The following is a 19,091-nucleotide window of genomic DNA, read 5'->3' as shown; positions in this document are numbered from 1 at the left end:
GGAAAAGACAAAACGAATTTAGAGCAAGCACTGGTCCCACCAAAGACACAATTTGTCTAGCCATGCACCAACTAGTAATGCGAGGGACATACCCATTCCGCAACTTCAGTCTCGTGTGAAAATGAGGATTTATGTATTCAAAATATTATGTATTTTTCTCTTTTTCACATTCAAAAATACATCATGTTTATGTGTCAACTCTCGATTGAATTTCAGCACTTTCACATAAGTTCACTAATTTCAGTTTAACTTTTAACTTTTAGTTTTTTAGTTTTTATGTACAGTTTTTTAAAACCTCACTTTTTCCCTTTTTCTCAAAAAATTTCAAGGTATAAGTATACTTTAGCACATTTTCAGCAAAATATTTTCAACAAAAAGTAAGATAAATTATTCCCAAACGGACGCACATTAAAAATACTAAAATCCAATCAAGAGTTGACATATAAACAAGGTGTGATTTTTTTTTTTCCTTTTTAGAAGGAGCAATGTGTCAATTTAGGTATGTGAAGGAGTGTCTCGTTAGCATTACTACTTGACTGACCTCTCAGCTGCCCAATAGAGATCACTTAAAAAGAAGTTAAGATGAAGTCTTACTTTTACGACCAATAATGAGTGTATATACGCAACTTGAAATTAATATATAGGTTAAAGTGGTCGGTGTTTAACATCTTATCAAAGATCAATAAGAACCCAGGCTAGGAGATGGTCTGAAATTTTGATCCAAGTTATTTGTGAAAAGAGAAATGCAAAATGAGCATGAGCCATGAAGGCATACTCGAGTATATATGGCAATTTTAAAGACCATGATATGGATTATTTAAAAAAAAAAAAGTTACCCAGAAGAATAAATGGAACACACTTTCAGCCATGATTGTTCAAGTTCTTGAAGAGAAAACCCAAATCTTATTAGAGAAATTTATTCTAGGGTCAAAATCTCAGTCTAATACAAAATATTTGTGATTAAACCCTTTATGATTCTAATTATGTTCTGGAAATAATCTAGCGAGTCACATTTATAATTAGAATCATAAAGCATCACACATACTTGTGCAATTCGGGATTTATTTTTCCCCAAAGTGGTTGGTTTTGGTTTTTTCACTTATTCTTTTCCAAAATTTTGGATTACGGTTTTTATTTTTTATTTTTTTCACAGGAACCAACCAAACCAATATATAATATTGGTACTAAAATTGACTCCTTTGAAATGAATGGAACTAATAGGTTTTGGATCGAACCTGCAAGGCTGTAGATGCCTAATAATAATACCGAGCTTTAGGCATTTGTGTATATGAAAAACCAATAGTTTTGGCTCGACATAAAAATCTACCTCAAATCCAATATTTAAAATAAATAAATAAATAAACAAACAAACAAACACCCAAGCCCCAATTGTGGAGAAACCGATATCAGAGGATCCATCCACCAAGGAGCTCCAAAAGCAAACCACAGAGCCCATTTAGTAAAGAAAACCCAAAACCGCATCTCATCCTTTGCTTTCAAGTACTTCCCTAGCTACTTATCAAAATAAAAAATAAAAAGTATTTCGCTGACCAAATCTTAAATTATAAACTTGAAATTTTTGCTCAAGCCTAATCTAAATGGAAGTGGGTGAATCTCTTTTATGAAGACTTGACCCCAGTTTTATGTGGCAACTCTCTTAAATTTTTTTAGGGTGATCATTAAGAAATCTAAATTATACAAAATCTAACATAAAAAAATAAAAATAAAAAACTTCATATTTTGACAAAGAATTTTCTTATTTTGAAATCGTTTTATGATAATCTCATAATACTGCAAGCTACATTTTATTTTAAACTTTAGTTAAATAATTTTTTTTTTTTTTTTCTAATAAGAGCGTACTGTACAGCACCCTTTAAAAGCACCCACAAACAAGATACAATATGCCATTGTAGTGAGTGCATTAGAAAGAAATTATATTTTTTATATCACACGCTACAAATTCTGTACATCACACCTCAAGAACCTCACGACATTGACCTTTCAAACAACTTCATCTCTCAAGAGTTTCCTATAGCTCTCTACTACAACTGTTCCAAGCTAGAAGACCTTGACCTGTCACAGAATTACTTCAACGGCACAATCCCGGTGGAAATTCACAGCTTGTCTCGCCTGCGCAGCCTCAACCTTGGAGTCAACAGCTTCTCTGGTAACATTCCACCATCTATTGGACAGTCAAACAACTTCATTCTTTCCCAAGTTTCTTAAAGCTCACTACAATTGTTCTAAGTTCGAAGACCTTGGCCTCTCACAGAATAACTCCACCCGGACAATCCTGCTTGACATTCACCAATTTTCTAGTTGGATCCCAGCTAGAGTGTCTTCCTGGACGATGGTATTTGAGGCTTGTAATTAACATCTCTTCCTTATTTAACAACTCTTTTGCTTGATCAAAATCAACTCTCAGGCGTCCTTCCATTAGATATTATATCGTGGAAAACGTTAAATACTCTAAATTTTCGCCGAAATAAAATCTCTGGACCTATTCCAGAGGAATTAGGTAATTTGGCAGGTCTTACAGAGTTGGACTTGTCAGAGAACAAACTTTCTGGCCAAATAACACCCCAACTTGGCCTCCTGAAGCTCACTTTACTCAATCTCTCTTCCAATCATTTGATTGGGAGGATCCCAACACAATTTGAAAATGATGCATATGCCAGCAGCTTCTTGAATAATCTTGCTCTCTGTGCTAATAAGCCATCACTAAACATTAACAGCTGCAACAATTCTGACCATCATAAATCAAGCAAAGTTCCATCCATATATCTTGCATTAATTATTAGTTTGGTGGCAGCAGCTCTACTGGGTTTAATAGTTTCAATATCCATGATCAGGAAGAGAAAGCGGGGATTAAAAAACAAACCATTATAGTAGCTGTTACCAAAAACATCACACATTATCATATTTAAAAAACACGTAAAAATCAAAGTAAAGTTTTAGTTTTTACCATTTCTAGTAATTAAGAACTGCTTCTCTGGTGGCAAGTATGACTTCCTCTTTTTTGGCTCGCCTGATTTCCTGACATAATCACATTAAAAAAAAATCCATTGAAATAAATTCAATCTCATTAAAATTTTAAATAAAAAAACCAAAAAAAGCAAATTTTAACAAGAAATACGAAAACAATGGAAAAAAAAAAAAAATTCAAAAATTTGAAGCTAAATTCTATATTGTGAGACCTAAATTTGAGCGAAAATTGTATAAAAGGTAAAATTGAGGTTCTGATATGGTTTTTGGAAGAGAAAGCGGGGATTAAATCCAATCCATATATTTATAAATAAAAAAATGCATGCGTAGAAGTTGGCATTGAGTGAGACAGAGTTGGAGTAAACTAAACTTCCGGACTGTTTTCACAATCCAATCCGTATATTTATATTTAATTGATATATTTGGAATGAAAAAATAAAAAAATAAAAAAAGGAAGAAGAAGAAAGGAAGCAGAGTTACCTTTGAATCAAACTAGGGTTCACCATCTCTTTGCACATACACCCAATCCAATTTGATGTTAGAGATGTGAGAAATCTTGTGCCAATTCTCTCCGGTCCCTCTTTGGAAACGTTCTTTGAGAAACTGTGAACCAGAAATCTCCAATTCCTTCAATAATGGAGCAGTAAGCAAGTAGTCTGGCAGAGACTTTAGGAAGGGGCAGCCATCAATTGTCAAGGACTGAAGACGTGGCATTATTTTTATTATTATCGCATTTGTAACAATACCATCATCATTTTCTTCTTCTTCTTCTCCCGTTCCTCCCATCCCAATCCATTCTTCACAGTTTATCAAATACGAAAATTCTGGCCGCTTTCTCTTCCTGATCATGGATATTGAAACTATTAAACTCAGTAGAGCTGCTGCCGCCAAACTAATAATTAATGCAAGATATATGGATGGAACTTTGCTTGATTTATGATGGTCAGAATTGTTGCAGCTGTTAATGTTTAGTGATGGCTTATTAGCACAGAGAGCAAGATTGTTCAAGAAGCTGCTGGCATATGCATCATTTTCAAATTGTGTTGGGATCCTTCCAATCAAATGATTGGAAGAGAGATTGAGTAAAGTGAGCTTTAGGAGGCTAAGTTGGGGTGGTATTTGGCCAGAAAGTTGGTTCTCTGACAAGTCCAACTCTGTAAGACCTGCCAAATTACCTAATTCCTCTGGAATAGGTCCAGAGATTTTATTTCGGCGAAGATTTAGAGTATTTAACGTTTTCCACGATATAATATCTAATGGAAGGACGCCTGAGAGTTGATTTTGATCAAGCAAAAGAGTTGTTAAATAAGGAAGAGATGTTAATTACAAGCCTCAAATACCATCGTCCAGGAAGACACTCTAGCTGGGATCCAACCAGAAAATTGGTGAATGTCAACCAGGATTGTGCAGGTGGAGTTATTCTGTGAGAGGCCAAGGTCTTCGAACTTGGAACAATTGTAGTGAGCTCTAAGAAACTTGGGAAAGAATGAAGTTGTTTGACTGTCCAACCGATGGTGGAATGTTACCAGAGAAGCTGTTGGCTCCATGGATAAGGCTGCGCAGGCGAGACAAGCTGTGAATGTCCACCGGGATTGTGCCGTTGAAGTAATTCTGTGAGAGGTCAAGTTCTTCGAGCTTGGAACAGTTGTAGAGAGCTTTAGGAAACTCTTGAGAGATGAAGTTGTTTGAAAGGTCAATGACCGTGAGGTTCTTGGGTCACAGATGAAGGGTGGGACTGTTTGGGTGATGTTCTTGTTTTGAAGTAGTAGTTGGGTGGCTGTTCCACCGGTGCAAGAGATATCTGGCCAGTTACAGTGGTGGGAGGAGTTTAGGGGGTTCAAGTGGCTTAGAGATGGTGGATTTTGCCAGTGGCTTAGAGATGGTGGGTTTTGCCAATGTTGCTTTAGTTTCAGTAGGGCTGTTTGTTCTTTGTCATGAAGCTGAGACTTAGAGTTCGCACGTCCGAAAAGGAGGAGAAGGAAGGAGAGGAAGATAGTTGTTTTGGTCATTTGGAATTTCGGGAGTTAGGTTCGTTATTCCGGTTTCTCAACTCAAAGATGAGCAATTGGCGAGCAATCACAAAGAATTTGCTCACTTTAAGATGGCTTGAACCAGGGAAATTGACGTTGGGGCCCAAGTATAAGAAAACTTTGCACCCTTTTGTAAACTAATCATTACCCATTCTAAAAATAATTGGTGATTTATTCTAAACTAAATTCGTAATAATTTTCATTTTGATATAAAAAATCAAAGAATTAGTTATGATTTCATCTTATATTTTGTTTTGAACCTTGTTTTAATAATATTCATGATTAAACATTCTCCTGTCATTGTTGCAATAGAAATTATTAGAATAAGGACAAGTATAACCACTATATAAACAAATCAATTGATTTTCTAGTTCTTCCTAGTCATTGGCACAATTCAAAAATATTTAATATTCTTTTAAAAAAAAAAATTGAGATATCAAAACCATATTATGCTAGTAATGATAAAATTTGTCACAAGTCTTGTATCTAACTAACACATCATGGTGTTTTTAGTGTTCACTCCCTTCACTATTGTAAGTTTGTAACTATCAAATAATAAAAATATTAAAATTTCCTTTTCAGTAGTTTTTTTTTTTTTAATAATTTGTAAACTCTTTAGAATAAAACTTAACTTACTTACTAATAAACAAATATCTTCAACTCTAAAAAGGTTTATAGTCTCTCAATCAAACCTTGAGCATTTTTTTTTTTTTTTTTGGGAGAAGAAATCAAACCTTGAATAAGTAGTAATTGACATTTATAGCAACATAAAAAAATCTAATCAATAATGATACTAAAATTATAAAGTCATCTTGCTAATGACGAAAAATATAAAAAAATAAAATTTTTTAAAAATAACTCCGTTGGTGGAGTTGAGCAGTATGATAGGACTGAAATATTAAAATTTTTATTTTGAATAATCCAACCGCCAAAATGTCAAAAAAAAACATATAGTCATAATATATAATTCATTTAAAATTTTTTTTCTAGGCGGAGATTTTTTTTTTTTAATAAAGGGATTTTTTTTTTTTTTTGGTTTTGTTTTTTAGTCTAATATGATTTTTATTTTTGATTTGGGGTCATTAAGGGGGCTTAACCGAAATTTTCAAAATATTTCAAAATTCCAGTTACCCAGTGTGAACGGAATATGGTCCTTGACAGGAAAATTCTAACAGCTGGGATTGACAGTGACACTGCCACTGCATTTCCAAGCAAGGCAGCACTTTCTAGGCGGAGAATTTTTTTTTAAAATGTTTTTTTTTTTGGTTTTGTTTTTTAGTCTAATATGATTTTTATTTTTGATTTGGGGTCTTTAAGGGGGCTTAACCGAATTTTCCAAAATATTTCAAAATTCCAGTTACCCAGTGTGAATGGAATATGGTAGCCAGAAATAACGGTCAGTCTTCTAAGAGCTGAGATTGAGTGATTGACAGTGACACTGCCACTGCATTTCCAACCAAGGCGGCACTTGACCTTTTGGGGTCCGCCTTCGGGGCCGGGAAAGTAAACAATATAAAAGCATTACAATACACATGATAAGTTAGTAAAATGGTAGTAAAGATTTGAAAGTTTGAGCATTCGCCTTTCAAAATTCTATCTCTTACTATTTTAAAAAATTATTTTATTAATTATATTATATCATTTTATAATATTTTTTGTGAAAACATGATTTTGTAACGAACCGTAACAGTATTGGGTTCGCACATAAAAAAGTCCAGACAATATCATTTGTAGAGCGTGGATTTGAAAGGCTAGGCCTTGGTCACCAGACAGTAGGTTTTTCGTGGTGTTCATACATGGTTAAGTTGTCTTCACCCCTGAAGTCTTTCTCCTGGAGGTGGGCTGGGAGGCTCTGGTTTTTAGCCATTTTTTCTAGCCCCTTCTCTAGATTACTTACTTTTCCTTTTATACTAGCCTGCGTTCACTGTCCTTCGTCCACGTGTAGGGTCAAACTTTCCAAGACTGATACTTGTCCCATCAGCCCATACCCAAAGTCGTTGGGGGTGGTTGTAAAAGTCGAAGAATACGGCTCTGTCAGGTGCAGAGTATTGAATGGCAGTAAGGGCAGCTTTCCCTGGATATTTTAGATTTTCTTTCAAGCTTAGTCCTATACCGTTTTTGCCCCTCTTTCCGGTGGGACTTTGGGTCTGCCGAGGACTGAACTGTCCTCGGCTGTATCCCAAGGCTATCTTGTGTTTTATATTATTGAGCTTGTGTCATAACCCTCCTCGGCTTGGGCTTTTGGACTCCCCATGGGTAAATGGGCCTGGCCCATAAACTATTGGGCCCCACATTTTTAATATTTTAATTTTTATTATATAATATAATACATTAAAATAATTTTTCTACACAATAAAATAATATATACCAAAACCCAAATAAAAACAAAAATCTAAAACCCAAAAACCTGGAGAGAGAGAGAGAGAGGAATTGATAAAGTATGAGTTTAATTTGTTTCTTCATGTAATCTCTGTTAAATTTTTTACTTTTGAATTGAGTTTAATTTGTTACTTTTAAAATTTCAAGGCTTAATTTGTTATTTTTGACCCCTTAAACTATAGGTTTAAAATGTAGTTTTCCCAAAATTAAAAAACTTCAAATAATACGATCAAATAAGGAAAATAATTATTTCAAACACGTAAGTTTAGGTCAAAGTTAAAATTTAAAGCACAGTAGAAATTAAAACTCCATATTCCCCATTCTTTGCTTTTGCACTGGGAGGATTGTGGATAACTACCTACAAGGCTACATTATTCTCATAAAAATAAAATAAAATAAAAACCCTATTATTTAGATATATTTTTATGAGGATAAATGTAAAGATGTATTTATAACTATTCCTAACTTTTTTATTTAAAAAATATCTCTAAACACACGCATAACAAGTGTGAAGAGGCTAATTACATTTTATACATATTTAATTTGAGTATTACATTTTAATTAAATATAGCTTTTTTTTAATTGATCTTGTTATCTATGGCTATTAAACACCTCCATTGTTTGTATATTGTTAAAATCACACTTAGAGACAACTTGTGATGGCACTGGCACGAGGATATAGCTTAAGAGGTGGACGGGGAGATAGCGATGACACAAGCTTCTGACGATTTGAAGCTTTGAACTTTGGAACCGACCCTTGAATTATGTGGAGTCAGACGATACAAAATGACTTTATTATTGGAGAATTGTGTATGCATATGCAATTTCATTTATCTTTATATTTTATTCATCTCGAGATAGTTACCATCAACTATTAGATTTTTTTGAAAGCACCATCAACCATTAGATTTATAAGGTGTGATTCATCACCAATATTTAATCGATTCTTTCTCCTAATTTAAGCTAAGGAATAACCTATGGGTCCCTAAGCTAAACTATAGTCTAAATTCATATCTCAATCTATAAAACATAAAATTAGAAGTTCGGTTAAGCTTAAAAAAGGTATTAGACACCTCATAACATCCATTTTTTATGGTATCTTGTTTTGGAGATCCAACATGAGATTTTTGGAAAAAATTATTTTTAGAAATCATTTTGGTGGCAAAACATACATGCTTTTTATTCAATTATTTGAAAGAAAAGTAAATTACATCTTGATCTAATACAACTAAACTCACTCCTTTAGAAAGCATAGCAAGCTTAACTTGAACACTGAATTTATATTATTTTATAAAAATCTTCAATCATGTTTCTGATTTTTTTTTTTCATTTTAAACTTTGATTATTTTATATAAAAATAAAAAGTGCTACAGTAGTGCTACAGTACAATTCTAAACTCAACTATTGCAAATTTTTTTACAATAGTGCTACAGTACAATTCTATCTTTAGAATTGTACTGTAGCAAGAATTCTAAAAATAAAATACTTTTTTATTCCCTCTTTTCCCCCGAAATATCTCTCATCTCTCTCATTATTCAGTTGTCTTCTCTATCTTCCTTCTCTCTTTCTCCATCTGCACTCTCCTCTCTTTAGACCCGAACTCCATTTTCTTCCCAACATACATCACACATCACATCTCTCTTTCTCCATCTGCTCTCTCCTCTCTTCAGACCCAATACTTCAAACTCCATTTTAGGCTTATGTTTTTTTTTTTTTTTTGCTGTGACCGGTGATGATTTTTTTTTATGGGTTTGCTTCGATGGGTTTCAAATCGGCGGCATGGGCTGATGGGTTTTTGGTGCCGTGGCTGTGGTTGTGGTTGTTGATGGGTTGAGGTGCCGTGGCTGTGGTTGTTGATGGGTTGAGGTGCTGATGGGTTGATCGGTGGCTTGGGTTTTTGGTGCCGTGGATCGGTGGCTTGAGTTGATCGGTGGCTTGGGTTTTTGGTGCCATGGCTGTGGTTGTGGTTGTTGATGGGTTGAGGTGCGGTGGCTGTGGTTGTTGATGGGTTGAGGTGCTGATGGGTTGAGGTGCGGTGGCTGTGGTTGTTGATGGGTTGATCGGTGGCTTGAGTTGATCGGTGGCTTGGTTTTTTGGTGCGGTGGCTGTGGTTGTGGTTGTTGATGGGTTGAGGTACTAATGGGTTGAGGTGCCGTGGCTGTGGTTGTTGATGGGTTGCACGGCAGTGGTTGTTGATGGGTTGAGGTGCTGATGGGTTGAGGTGCCGTGGCTGTGGTTGTTGATGGGTTGATCGGTGGCTTGAGTTGATCGGTGGCTTGGGTTTTTGGTGCGGTGGCTGTGGTTGTTGATGGGTTGATCGGTGCCTTGAGTTGATCGGTGGCTTGGGTTTTTGGTGCGGTGGCTGTGGATGTTGATGGCTTGTGTGTTGCTATTGAGGGAGAAGGAGAGTAAAAAAAAAAGATTGTTGGAAAGCCTACGAAATGAGTCCGAAAAAAAAAATGACAGTTATAAAGAAATAATAAAGAAATATTAAAAAATAATATTTTAATAGAAATAGAATTTTGGGATGTGGAGGTATTGTAAAATAAGATGGTATAAATGATAAAGTGGTTTTTAGAATTGTAAAATAGAATAGCATTAGCATTTTCCAATGCTAATGCTCTAAAGACAATATACTTTTACGACCAGGCTAAGATAAGATCATATGACTTTCAAGAAATGAAAAAAATAAAACAAAAAACAAAAAACAAAAAAAAGAAGATGACAACAGAGTGTGGTCAGTCTGAACAGTGAATAAATATTAAATATAGTGGACCCACCAATGAATCGACATTAAGGAATGGTTCATGCACCTTTCCCTTCTTCTCCTCTGCTCCTTTGGTTTCCAGAACAAGACATAATTACTATTTCCACCAATTAACTATATTTTAAGGGGACTTAACCGAAATTTCCCCAGTGTGAACGGAATATGATAGCTAGAACTGACGGACAGTTTTCTAAGTCTCTGGCAGGAAAATTCTAAGAGCTGGGCTTCCCACTACCACTGCATTTCCAAGCAAGGGAGCGCTTGACTTTTTGGGTCAGTCTTCGGGCCCCGGTGGGGGTGGGCGGGCACGATTAAGAATATTATTAAGCGTATAAAAAAAAAATATATATTATTAAGACGATGCATACCAACCGTTACTGCGTAAAAGTCTTCCACTTTCCACATCGTTCTCATAAATTGACGCGCCTTTTTATGAATAGAAAAATTAGGGTTGGAAAAATAGAAAAGATGAGAAAGTGAATGGTGACTTTTTCTTAGTAGTTAATTTAATTTCTATATTTTTAGTTCCTTGTTAAATTAGTCTCTACCATCAACTTTTACTAATGAAAAACGCCTAGAGAGCAAATGGTGTCCACGCTAACACACTTGAGACTTATGTGATAACTAAAATAATAATAAAATTTTTTTTTTTTTTTTGAGGGTGAATAAAATTTTCTATTGACATTAAAAAATACCACATTATTATCTGAATTGGAAAAAAAAATTAATTTCCCAATTTTAGAGAAATAAAATAATAAATAAATAGCCAAATAAACATAAACCAATATGTGCATCACACACAAATCTTGAACATGTAAACCCATAAGTTTAAGCTATTATAAAATGGTAGATTTAATCATTTAATCTAACACTTGTTCTTCAACTATGGCCCTAATTTGCCTTTATTAAATAAGGTCCAACATGTGAGATTTTTTTGAATGAGAGATAAGATGAAGACAAGGTTTTGAATGAGAGATAATATGAGCTGCCCTAATTTTATAACTACCTACACAGCTACATTATAAATAAAATAAAATAAAAACCCTATTATTTGGATATATTTTTCTTAGGATAAATGTAAAGATGTGTTTATAACTATTCCTAATTTTTTGACTTAAAAAATCTCTCTAAACACACGTATAACAAGTGTGAAGAGGCTAATTACATTTTATACATATTTAATTTAAGTATTAAATCTTAATTAAATCTAGCTTTTTTTAATTGATCTTGTTATCTTTTGCTATTAAACACCTCCATTATTTGTATATTGTTAAAATCACACTTATAGACAACTTGTGATGGCACTGGCACGGGGATAAAGCTTAAAAGGTGCACGGGAGATAGTGATGGCACAAGCTTCTGACGATTTGAATAAGCACTGTTGTTGTTGGCATTGGATTTTGGAACTGACCCTTGAATTACGTAGAGTCTTACGATACAAAATGACTTTATTATTGGAGAATTGTGTGTGCATATACAATTTCATTTATCTTTATCTTTTATTCATCTCGAGATAGTTACCATCAACTATCAGATTTATAAGGCATGATTCGTCACTTATATTTAATTGATTCTATCTCCTAATTTAAGCTAAGGAATAACCTACCAGTCCCTAAGCTAAACTATAGTCTAAATTCATGTCTCAATCTATAAAACATAAAATTAGGAGTTCAGTTATGCATAAAAAAGGTATTAGACACCTCATAACATCCTTTTTTTTTTTTTTTTTTATGGTATCTTGTTTTGGATATCCGACATGAGATTTTCGAAAAATTTTATTTTTAGAAATCATTTTCGAGGCAAAACATACATGCTTTTATTCAATTATTTGAAAGAAAAGCAAATTACATTTTGAACTAATACAACTAAACTCACTCCTTTAGAAAGCATGGCAAGCTTAATTTGCAATTTTTGAGTTAAAACGAAATTTTAGGAATTGAAGAGTTTTGGGAACAAAAATGTAATTTTGAAAATGTTGGGTTTATCAGTCATGTGATTCCAAATGAGATTATGTTTCTTATTTGATTTGGGGTACTTATTTTAAAATGGGCTTACCGTGTTTTTCTATTTAAATGGCTTAGGTCTTTTATTTGTGGGTTGAGTTAAGTTTGGGCTGTCTTCTTATTGACTGACAAATTTAAGATTTTTAATCAAAAGCCCATAAGCGTTGGATTTATAATGGAACCGTTGGCTGGCTTGGGGTTTTTTTTTTTTTAAACCATAAGAGCCTTTGCTCCAAGCAAAACAGGAAAAATGTTTCAATTTTACAATTTCAACTCCTAATCACCCGCAAGTTAAAAATATGTAAATTTACAAAGGTATTTCAGCAATCAGTTAATTTTTTTTTTTTTTTTTTCCATCGTATATGTTAATGGCATAGCATTTCTTAAGGGTCGTCAATGGGCCGGGTTGGACTGACCCGACCCATTTTTACTTGGCCCAGGGGCACAATGGGCTGGACATAATGGACTATAACTAATTAACGGGTCGGGTCGGGTTAGGCCGAAAGAGAAAACCCCAGCCCACGACCCTGCCCATGGGCAATGCCCATTTTGCCTAAAATGGGTTAGGCTATTAGGTTGAGCCTAATGTGCTACCAATGGGATTGTGTTAGCATATTATTTTATTATTTTTATAAAGAAAGAATCATTTTTTATAAAGGAATAATCCATCTATTTTTTTTTAAGAAAAGAATCAAAGAATTTAATACTTAATTACAATTTTTTTTTTTATAGTCAAATCAATTTGATTTTTTGTTTTGCTGATGGAAACTTTTTTTTTTTAAATTAAGACTTCAAATAGTTTTTTATTTTTATCTTTAATAAAAAAAATATCAAATGGTTAATTCAAATTTGCTAGACTACTAGAAAAATATATATTTAATAAACTAAGTTTAGCACAATTACTTTAAGTATCTTAGTGATTGGGTGAGTTCTCTTAAGAAATTCTTCTACAATATCTCAAGATCAATCCTTCATACACCTCTTATATATTTTTGTTATAAATTCTAAGTTATTGAATTGAGTAAAGGATTGGGCCAACAAGCTGGACTACTGGGCTAGTCCACAGGGTGCTCATGGGCATTAAAACTAGCCCATGGCCTAACCCACTGAACTAGTGGGCTACCCATGGGTCTCAATAACAACGGACCAGGTCGTACATTAACCCGATGGACTGTCGGGTTTCTAGGTTGGACTGTGGACTATGGGCTATTTGATGACCCTTAGCATTTCTTTTCCCTTTAAATTAAAATAAAGAGCTAGGTTGAGACTTACCCGACTCAGTGGACTTTCCATGCACTCAACCGACCAGGACTCTTCATAACCGGATCCATTTCTTCATTCTCCTCATCAATCGGACTAACCTGAACTTAAGGCAGAGCCTCCTTGCTCCGCCCTTTCAGAGTTCACTGCCAACATTATCGGTGGCGGGTCACAGCAAGGGCCGAGGCGACTGGCTTCTGGCGAGCATGGAGGGCCGGAGAAGAGCCAGTGACGGTTGTTGGGAGCTGCTGTTGCTCTAGGCAAATGGCTACTGGCGGCATGATGGAGACCAAATTTTGGCTATCATATTCTAGAATTTGAGGGGGCGGAGATTTCTTATTTATTTAAATGGTAATTTTATCCCAACCTCAAATAGGAAGTTTAGAAAGCCACGGGGCCATGCCCCCTCAGCCCCCTAGCTAGCTCCGCCACCGTTTTTGAATCTTCTTTGTCTGTGCTTGCCTGGGCCGTACGCTGCTAGTCTCATCTGCAATAACAACCCCATCTGCACACGTACATAAAGCAGAATATTGTTAAGATGACATATCAATAGAATCAAGATAATCCTATTGATGCTAGTTTTGACTTTTGAGAAAGATAAAAAGATAAGCACCAAATTTAAATCTCATGAACAAAGTTTCTGAGGAACTCTGGAAACTCCTCCTATATCCTCTTATATCGTATATCTAAGCATAGATTTTGAAAACCTAACTTGAAATTACATACGTATTAAGTTAGAATATATGTTTTTATTATATCCTCATGTTAAAAGAATGTAAGAAACTTTAAATTAACAGTAAAATTTAATAAATAAAAAAATACATGAGAATATCCTTCACGCATATTAGGTTACATTATATATTTTTATTATATATTTCATGTACGTTGCATAAGAAACTTTAAATTTAACATTCAAATTTTCAAAATTTACTAAAAAAAAGAAATATGAAAATATCCTTCATGCATATCTTTTATGCATATTTAATTAGATTATATGTTCTTATTATATCCTTCGTACACATTACATGTTAAAATTACATGTTAAAAGAACGTAAGAAACTTTAAATTTAACAGTTAAATTTTCAAAATTTACTAAAAATATATATATGAGAATAACCTTCATACAAATTAAGTTAGATTATATGTTTTTATTATATCCTTTATGCATGTTACATGTTAAAAGAACGTAAGAAAATTTAAATTTAATAGTTAAATTTTCAAAATTTACTATAAAAAAATATGTAAATATTGAGGATAAATTTTAAAAATCTAATATTATATTTTTTTATTATATTCTTTTTATATATATATATATATATTAAGATCACAACAAACATTAAGATCATAACAAACATTAAATTTAACGGTTAAACTTTTAAAATTAAAAATAAAAATAAAATAAAAAGAAGAAGAAGAAGCGATATAGTAGCAAAAAAAAAAAAAAAAGAAGAAGAAGAGACATGAGAGAAGTTTCCAAAGTAATTTGGGGAGAATGTTTGTTCTAAGTCTCATCATCTCAAGATCAAGATAAGACCGAATTTCCTATAAAGATCAAGATAAGACCGAATTTCCTAAAACAGAGCTGCTGCATGATATTGAGATAAAAACGCATACAACTGATATTTAATCTTCTTGTATTTGAATTGTTGCTATATCTTTTCAGGTGTAATAGATTTACATGTATATCTATATAAATATTAATGCAAATATACAGATTTTGGTCATTGAAAAGCCAAAACCAATTCTCCAACTTTATTTTCAAATATGAGCAGAGAAAAAATTCATGATAAAGATAAGCAGATGAAGGTAAAAAGAGGATCGTCACCCTTTGCAAGGACAAATTCGGGGATTTTCTGGGGAGAAGAGTTGGATAGACAGATACTCCTAGAGCAGGCAAATTTTTAACTTTTTGACATTACAAAAAGCCTCTTTTATCTATTTTAACTTCCCATTTTATAAAACACTCAAGTTCTATTTTTTTTTAGCTACAACTCTTCTTCTCTCTTCCTCTTCGTCTATCTTCCTCTCTCTTCCTCTTCGTCTGTCTCTCTTCTCAGATACAAAGCAAGCCACCCAAAACTGCCACCACCATACCAAACCCAGATCTGCCACCACCACACGAAGCAGCCACCCAAAACTCAAACTATTACCACACCACCCCAACTATTTTACTTGAAACTTAAACCATCACACCACCACCATAGCCAAATTCCAAGATCCCACACCCAAAATCAATCACCACCATCAAACCTACGGCAAAATCCACACCCAAACCACCACCACCAAATCCAAGAAACCCACACCAAAAATCAATCACCACCACAGTCAAAATCCACCAAGCCCACAGAGATGGAGAGAGAGAGAGAAATAGGAATGAGAAGTGAGAGAAAGAAAGAAAAAAAAATCGGTAAAGAAAGAAAAGGAAAAGAGAGAAGGGATGAATGGTGAAGAAAGAAAAAATAGAAAGGAAGAAAGTCTGTGGGAATAGTAAGAGGACTTATTCCTACCAAAGTCTTCTTGCCAACCATCTTGTTCGTGTCAAAAACGCTTGAGCTAAACTCCGCAAAGATTCCCTTTTTTTTTTCTTTTTTCTTTTTTTTTTTATGGTGACATTTTTTATTTTTTGAAAGATGATGGTGACTGCTACCAATAAGAAAGAAAAAAAAGGAGGAAAGATGATGGTGACATTTGCATTTGTCATTTGTATTTGCATTTGCATTTGCATGATGGTGACATTTGCATTTGCATTTTAATTTGCATTTGCATGATGATGACATTTGCATTTTTAATTTGCGTTAGAGTACCCACAATAGATGTGGGATATGTGCCAATATTTGGCACATATCCCACACCAAATACAAAAATCAGCTCCTATCAGATGTGGTATATGTGCCAAAATTATACCATTTGTGTCCGTACCGTTGGACAGATGTGGTAAAACTAAATAATGTTTTATATTGGCTTTTCTCTCTCCTCTCACTTCCGGTCTTGACTCTTGATTTCTTCTCTCTCTCTTCTTACATCAGACCCAAACTTCCCTCAACAGCTCAACAGAGAAAGAACAAAATGACACTCCGGTCGGATCTGAGGAGAAGCAGATCATCTTCATGGGCGAGGCCATTCCGATTGGATCATCGTCATCGCCATCGGAGGCACAAGCGGTATGGGCGAGGCCATTCCGATCATTGCCATCGGAGGCGCAAGCGGCATGGACGAGGTCACTCCGATCATCGTCACTCTAATCGAATCATCGCCATCGCCATCGTCGTCGGAGGCGCAAGCGGCATGGGCGAGGCCACTCAAATCATCCACATCGTCATCGCCATCGTCATCGCTGCTCCGATCTCGCTCTCGCTCTCTCTCTCTCTCTCTCTCTCTCTCTCTCTCTCTCTCTCTCTCTCTCTCTCTCTCTCTCTCTCTCTCTCTCTCTCTCTTTTGGTGGTTGGTTGTTTTGATTGTTAGTAGTTGGTTAATTTTGGTTGATGGTGGTAGGTTGATTAGGTTGTGGGTGTGAGATTTGGGTTGATATTGGTGTTTGAGTTTGGGTTGATCGGGTTTTGATTTTAGTGTTTGTTTGAGTTTTTTTTTTTTTTGGGTAGCAGTGGCTGATATTGATGGTCGGTGGTTGATCTGTGGGGGTGGTCGGTGGTTGTGGGCTGTGGCGGTTGATCCGCGGTGTGGATTGTTGTTACTGTTGCTGTTGTTGATGATAATAGGGGAAGGGATAATATATTATTTTAATGTGTAGTAGATATTATTTTAATGTATAGAATTGGATTATAAAACATCTGATAAATTAGATGTTGCAAAATGATGTGGTAAAATAATAAAATAGGTATTTGATGTGGTAAAATGACATAATATTTGCATCAGCTGCTACGGATGCTCTTAATGGTGACATTTGCATTTTCCTTTGCCAAAGATGATGGTGACATTTGCATTTGCCATTTGCATTTGCATGATGGTAACATTTGCAATTTACATTTGCATTTGCATTATGGTGACATTTGCATTTTCCATTTGCCGAATGGTGACATTTGCCATTTGTCTTTGCCTTGGCATCTATTTATTAACTTTATAAAAAGGGTCAACACCTCTACAGTGCCATTTTGGTTTATTGAGTCTTTATCTTATCATTTTTTCATAGTCTTCTGTTTGTACTTTATTTTTTTCTTTTAAATATTTATAAGAACTCGCATATACATTGTTATACTAACACAATAAATTTCATAATATTTTCACAATTATTAAGGTGTCAATTTTTTATAAGTCAAAATTAAATAATAAAATATGAAACTGTGACCAACCACTACTGAAAATAAATATTTTGTAAAAATATTGTGACACTTGTTGGGTGAATGTGTAAAAGCTATCGTACTTTTGGTTTGTTCAATATATACTATTCATCTTTTTTTTTTTAGTCATCGATTTCTGCTCTTTTTTCTATATATAAAAAGAGTGAATAGACTTGTTATAAACATATTTTTTGTGACATTTGCCATTTGCATTTGCATGATGGTGACATTTGCATTTGCCATTTGCATTTGCCTTGGCATCTATTTATTAACTATATAAAAAGTGTCAATGCCTCTATAGTGCCATTTTGGTTTATTGAGTCTTTATCTTCTTTTCTTTTTTTTTTTTTTCTTTTTTTTTTTTGAAGTTTTGAATAGTTGCTATAGTGTCACTTTGGTTTGTTCAAGTGACACTGTAGCTACAGTAGCTACATCGTTTTTTTTTTTCTTTAGTCTTCTGTTTGTACCTTTTTTTTTCTTTTAAATATTTATAAGAACTCGCATATATATTATTATACTAACACAATAAATTTTACAATATTTTCACAATTATTAAGGTGTCAATTTCTTATAAGTCAAAATAAAATAATAAAATATAAAACTGTGACCAACCACTACAAAAAATAAATGTTTTGTGAAAATATTGTGACACTTGTTGGGTGAATGTATAAAAGCTACCGTACTTTTGGTTTGTTCAATATATACTATTCATCTTTTTTTTTTTTCTTCTTTTTTTTTTTTAGTCATCGATTTGTGCTCTTTTTTATATATATATAAAATGAGCGAATAGGCTCATAAATAGTGTTATAAACAGTATTTTTGGTGACATTTGCATTTGCCTTTGCCTTTGCCTTGGCATCTATTTATTAACTATATAAAAAGTGTCAATGCCTCTACGGTGCCACTTTGGTTTATTGAGTCTTTATCTTCTTATTCTTTTTTTTTTTTTTTTCTTTTTTTTTTTTAAGTTTTGAACAATTGCTATAGTGTCACTCTGGTTTGTTCAAGTGACACCATAGTAACAGTAGCTACAGCGTTTTTTTTTTCTTAGTCTTCTGTTTGTACTTTTTTTTTCTTTTAAATATTTATAAGAACTCGCATATATATTTTTATACTGACACAATAAATTTCACAATATTTTCATAATTATTAAGGTGTCAATTTCTTATAAGTCAAAATAAAATAATAAAATATGAAACTGTGACCAACTACTACTGAAAATAAATGTTTTGTGAAAATATTGTGACACTTGTTGGGTGAATGTGTAAAAGCTACCGTATATTTCAAACTTCTCATATATTTCATTTTCAAGTGTGAATTTTGAAAATCTAATTGTTGAATTTCATGTTCCTTATGTTCTTAACATGTGAAT

At 33.8% G+C, this 19,091-nt stretch overlaps 1 long non-coding RNA gene across 3 annotated transcripts; it reads right to left on the bottom strand.

Annotated features, from left to right (window-relative positions):
- Positions 1-1,853: 1,853 nt before the first annotated feature.
- Positions 1,854-16,011, bottom strand: LOC115977284. 3 transcript variants are annotated; one of them, XR_004088507.1, is made up of 5 exons: positions 15,250-16,011; positions 13,437-13,929; positions 3,466-3,826; positions 2,966-3,036; positions 1,854-2,892 (listed from the first exon to the last, which is right to left on the bottom strand). It is a non-coding gene; the product is annotated as an uncharacterized LOC115977284 (long non-coding RNA). The 3 variants fall into 3 exon arrangements; XR_004088508.1 differs by having other exon boundaries at positions 1,854-2,817; XR_004088506.1 differs by having other exon boundaries at positions 1,854-3,036.
- Positions 16,012-19,091: the final 3,080 nt, after the last annotated feature.

This window comes from Quercus lobata, chromosome 2 (assembly GCF_001633185.2).
Source record: "Quercus lobata isolate SW786 chromosome 2, ValleyOak3.0 Primary Assembly, whole genome shotgun sequence".
NCBI lineage: Eukaryota > Viridiplantae > Streptophyta > Magnoliopsida > Fagales > Fagaceae > Quercus > Quercus lobata.
The sequence above is the reverse complement of the archived record's forward strand: the minus strand, read 5'-3'. Positions and strand labels throughout refer to the sequence as shown.